We start from the raw sequence: 5427 nt of genomic DNA, 5'->3' as shown, positions 1-5427 counted from the left end.
ATTCTCAGCACACACAGATACTTGTTTAACAAGTAGATAGGTTAGGGAGTGAATTTGGCATGCCACAAATTCATAACCACCCTCTAGAGCCAAACCAAACACCGTCATCTCTCCTAGCTCAAACCCTGAAGTATAAGGACCCTATGCAAATAGAGGGAGAAACTGTACTAGATGTAGCAAATAAGGAAGGTACTTTGAGTGAACCCGCAGGTCTGTCTCCTATGAAGCAAAGTAGTGAACATCCTGAGAAATCTGCAAACCTCCAGGTATCTTCTCAAAAGGATTCTCTGGCTAAAAAGGCAACTAAACAGTTACTAGATCTATCTTCTCAACAAGGCAGATCTATTTAAATTCGCCCATCAGCCACGACATCCTGTAACGAGTCAAACACCTTATCCAATATCCAAGCTCTTGAAGCTTTAAATGAGTCAATTAGAAGAGTAGTATTTGGTGAGGAAGTATTGATAGTAACAGGGAATTCAACCATTTTACGGTTAGAATATCCTGTTCAAGGTCCTTCAATAGATCAACTGCCTTCATAGGTGTTAGGAGAGAGTGTTGTAATCGCTGCCAAACCTAGCACAACACTTACCTCCCCAGGACTAATAAAACTGGATGCATCTGCGGATAGTGGATCCGACGTAGGTGCGGATCGGCAACCCATTGGCGATGAACCAGATTTAACTAGTGAGCCAAAGGGGAATGTATCTTTACAGATACAAGGGGAAGCTGGGGATCAGATGCCAGATATGAAGGCCCCAGTGCTCGCCCCAGAGATTCAAATTTTTTTTTTAAAGACAAGGATGGGGAATTGTGAACTCCCATTGAACCACTGCTGACCTCCTTAAGGATGGCTCCAGTGTCTTCTGCAGGTACACTTGGAACTCGGAGCTTTGAGAGGAGTGAACTTGTGAGAACGAGTGACACACATGACCCTAAACCGAGTGATAGAGTGCTGAGCGATACACTACGAGAAGCCTGTGAGACACCTACCATCCAAACTACACCTATACATCTATCAAACTACGTCACTAAAGATTATCTCAAAGAGAAGCTAGCATTCAAAGACAGCTATCTCAAAGAACAGTTGGCTCTTAAAGATCAACACCTTCAGACATAACTATCTCTCAGAGAACATCAGATCGCCAATCTTTCCGATCAACTTGAACATCAACAATCAGCATTCGCCAGTTTATGGGAATTCGTTGAGTGATCTCTCTCATATAGGAAAAGGAAAAGCAACTGCCAACACTGAGCCAGAGATCTCAGTTAGCAAGCAAGCGCTGATCCCGGTCTCATCTGAAGCAGTTCTTGTCAGTACTGGGCCAATGACCTCAGTCACCAAGCAACTGCCTGCTTCTTTTGAGATCTCTGTCTCGACCTTACATGCTCAATCAACACCAGCTCTGAAGGATAACCCAACTGAGGGGGAGAAAAGGGTAGTAGAACAAGAAAAAGCGGACACTGTTGTTAATCTACTTCAAGATGCCTTTCAGACCACTGGTACGTATGATGAATTTGAAGTAGAGATGAAGGAAGAGCTAGAGGAGAGAATTGATGAAAGGGTGCTCCTAAAGGAAATATTCTCTAAGGAAAGTGCAACATCTCAGGGGGAGCAATCAGGGCATCTGAGCCGAATTATTACAACTCAGAGAAATCTGTTGTCTCAGATATATGCTCCAAGACCCTTATTTTTTGAAGAAGAACTAGAAGAAGGTGAAATAGATGAAAGTGATGTTCCGATAGGGTGTGAGACAAGATTTGAAAAAGTGGCTACGGAAGAAAGAATGATCATCACAGAGGATGAATAATTTGAAGACGAAGATGCTTTCTCAGATGACTGTCTATCCTATGAAATCGCAGAGAAAATCAATCGTTCTTATTTGGAAATTCAAGAAGAAATAGAAAGATCTAGAGCAATAATTCAAAGAGCTATTCAAAGAAAAAGGAACAGAGAGGAAAGAGAAGTATATCTTCGAGCTAACAGGAAAGGAAGTAAATGGGAAGAAATAAAGAAGAAAATGGACAAACCAGAAACATATCACTATTCAGACCCTGGAAACTCTAATCTGTTGAGAACTGTGGAGCACTACAGAGAGACATATGTAAACATCCATGAGTTCTATGATCAGTTCAGCAAAGTAATTACTGGAACTACTGTGAACATTCTGAAGAATGGATGGAAGATCACTATCAATCATAGAGATGGTCTACAGATGAAAGTGTCTACTAGTGTACTGAAGAAGTTGAACATTGTTGAACTGTTTGTCTTAGCCTCAAAGATCCCATGGTTGAAATTGAAAGAAAATGAATATTTCAGAGACAGAGTTTGGAGAATGATAATGGATGTATCTCCTCAAGCATTTATGTATCCATTCGTGATCAAACTTGTTGCGGGTGGTAGATTGCAGAATATCACCATGTCTGACCAACACATAAGAACCATTCGTTATCTATAACTTACCTTTCTGGAAAGTCAACTAAGGAGAAAAAGAGCTAAACTGACAGCTTCAGGTGTTAAGAGATCTGAAACAGATGTCAAAGCTGCTAAAGTTCTATACGCTTATAGGCTCAATGACAAGATGATCAGAGACACAGAGAAGGATATGAGGGAAATCACTGTAGAATATCATGAAATGGTGTTCATCAATGGAGAAGCAAAAACTAATCTTCTGAAAGATACTGAACCCATAATCAGCATTGACAATGAAGGAGAGCTAGTATTTAGAATCAACAAATGCAGAATCAGAATCAAAGACTTCAGGACAAGTGAATCAAGCTCAATTCAGCAAGCCTTGACGGATGTCAAACTATCCACTTGTAAAGAAGACAAGGTTGCTTTGATCCCTATCATAAAGATTCTTGACAAAGTAATGGAAGAAGAATCGATCAATGACATTAGAAGAGTGAGAGGACATCCAAAAAGGATAACAGTCTTCGTAATGTCCAGAAAATCCTCCCTATTGTTTGATCTGGTTCCTAAATGCTCTAAAGTCAAGTATCTTGAGATAATGCTTCATGAGCTAAACAATCCACCTCCAGTCAATGCACTTGAAATAAAAGCTCGTGATTGTGTTCAAGCTAGATTGAATGACATGAAAGAATCTCCTCCTAAACCCTCAGGTCCTAGGAAGAACGTCTCTAAGAGAAAATCCGTTCAGCCTTAAGAAGAAGAAGGAAGCAGGTGGGAGAAGAAGACAAAGACAAAGAAGACATAGAGTATATGTTCAGGCTAGAGGAACACTTCTTCGTAATTTGTATCTTAAGAAATCTGGAAATGAATATTTAATCCAGAATATATTTAATATCGTTATCTATTTTACAGTTCGTACTTTTTCTTATTATCAGTTGAGTTATTCTTAATGATTTGATTGTCGAACTCTAACAATCAAATATGGGGAGATTGTAAAGCATAATGTAATGTAACATGTAATCGAGGATTTATAACTCAACATGAAAACAAAAACAGATAAACATTATTAAACTGCGAAGCATATGAACCCTTCAGATGAAGACAGGATAAACACAAAGAACCAAATGATGTGATTGATTCATTAAGTCCTCCTACAGATCATGGAAAGAAGTTCATTGTTATGTTCAAGCAGCCATGAAGAATAAGACATCAAGGGGCTTTAAATATCAGTTGCATGTATTAACTTCAAGTTTTACAGATCAAGGGTTCAGTGAAAGAAGCAATGAATAAACATCAGTATGTATCAACTCAGAATCACAAGAAAAATTAAATCAGGATCCTCTCAGTGCTAGTTGTTTGTGAACCAGACCAGTGCACCAAACATCAGCATTCAAGGAAGTATTTTGATTCAATTAACAGAAGAAAAATGATTGATACATTGAAGAATGGTTTGACATAGAGCCAAAATATTCTAAGTAAAGACAGCTCTCTCTACCTGTCGCCACAGGAGATGTAACCACAGAGAAATGGCACTAAGGCACCCCTGTCGCCACAGGAGATGTAACCATAGAGAAATGGCTCTAAGGCAACTCTTTCACACAGAAGCTCCTGTCGCCACAGAGGTGTTGGAATAGATGCTCAAGGCAATTATCGCCAAAGAGGCTGTCGCCATAGAAGAGCAATTATCGCCATAGAGCCTGTCGCCAGAGAGGTTGTCACCACAGAGAATTACAAGACAACTCTGTCGCCACAGAGCTGTCGCCACAGAGGATGCACAGAGGAAACTTGTCGCCACAGATGTGTTGTTCACTGATTTAATGTGCAGCAAAGGTAAATGATTTATGTGGACAATAATTGGCCAGCTGTCCATTTAATTTTGAAAGACTACAAAGCAGCAATTGAATATAATTCAATTCAGTTGGTTATCTTCTTCATCAAACACAGAAAGTTTACGAGAGCTCCATTAAAACTTCACATTTATTATCCTTGTAAACAGAATGTTATGCTGCTGAATTTATTGTAGCTAATCAATACTTTGATTAGATTGTAGCAACCTCAAGGTTTATATTAATAAAACAATATATTCCTCGAATTGTTTTGTGTTGTTTTTGATTCCGTACTTTCAACGAAGAACTTGAAATGAATCGAAAAAATTGTAGGTATCGTATTCAACCCCCCCTTCTACGATACTTTACGACTAACATAACTGCAATCAGAAACACTCTTACTCAATTTGCACAGTAATCGGGAGAGTCTTTATGTGAAGTTTGGGATCGTTATAAGGAGATGCTTAAGACGTATCCTCATCATGGGATGCTTGACTGGATGATTATTAATTGCTTTTATAATGGCTTGGGAGCACAGTCTAGACCCATGCTTGATGCAACATCAAGTGGAGCCTTATGGGCTAAGAGCTACTATGAAGCTTTAGATTTGATTGAACTGATGGCTAGTAATGAATCACGAACCCTTCTCAGAGACTACCTCAAGGCAAGGTAGCAGGAATTCTGGAGGTAGATGCAGCTATTGCTATAGCTGCTCAGCTTAAGGCTTTGACGATGAAGGTGGATTTTTTGGCTAATTATGGAGTTAATAAGGTCACTAGTGTTTGTGAGCTTTGTGCTGGTGCGCATGATACAGAGTAGCGTGCTATTTCTAGTGAATTAGCTCGGTTCGTGAGCAACTTTCAGAGGTCGCAACAACTAGTTCCAGCCACCTATCATCCCAACAACCGCAATCAGCTGGAGCAACACTCAGAATGTGGTACAACAGCCTTATCAGCAGTATGCAGCAAAGCAATTCAACCCTCCTGGTTTTTAACAACTGGAATATGCACCAAGACAACAACTCCAACTGCAACAATCTAATAAAAAATCTGAATTGGAGGAGTTGAGGCTCATGTGCAAGAGCCAAGCGGTTTCTATTAAGACCTTGGAGAATCAAATTGGGCAGATTGCCAATACCTTGCTGAATCAACAACCTGGTACTCTCCCTAGTGACACAGAAGTTCCAGG

General features: G+C 39.8%; 1 non-coding gene across 1 annotated transcript; it reads right to left on the bottom strand.

Moving 5' to 3' along the window:
* Positions 1–4621: 4621 nt before the first annotated feature.
* LOC141662211 (small nucleolar RNA R71) lies at positions 4622–4728 on the bottom strand. The gene has a single exon (XR_012550335.1). It is a non-coding gene; the product is annotated as a small nucleolar RNA R71 (small nucleolar RNA).
* Positions 4729–5427: the final 699 nt, after the last annotated feature.

This window comes from Apium graveolens, chromosome 5 (assembly GCF_009905375.1).
Source record: "Apium graveolens cultivar Ventura chromosome 5, ASM990537v1, whole genome shotgun sequence".
NCBI lineage: Eukaryota > Viridiplantae > Streptophyta > Magnoliopsida > Apiales > Apiaceae > Apium > Apium graveolens.
This window is presented reverse-complemented; position numbering and strand designations above follow the sequence as displayed.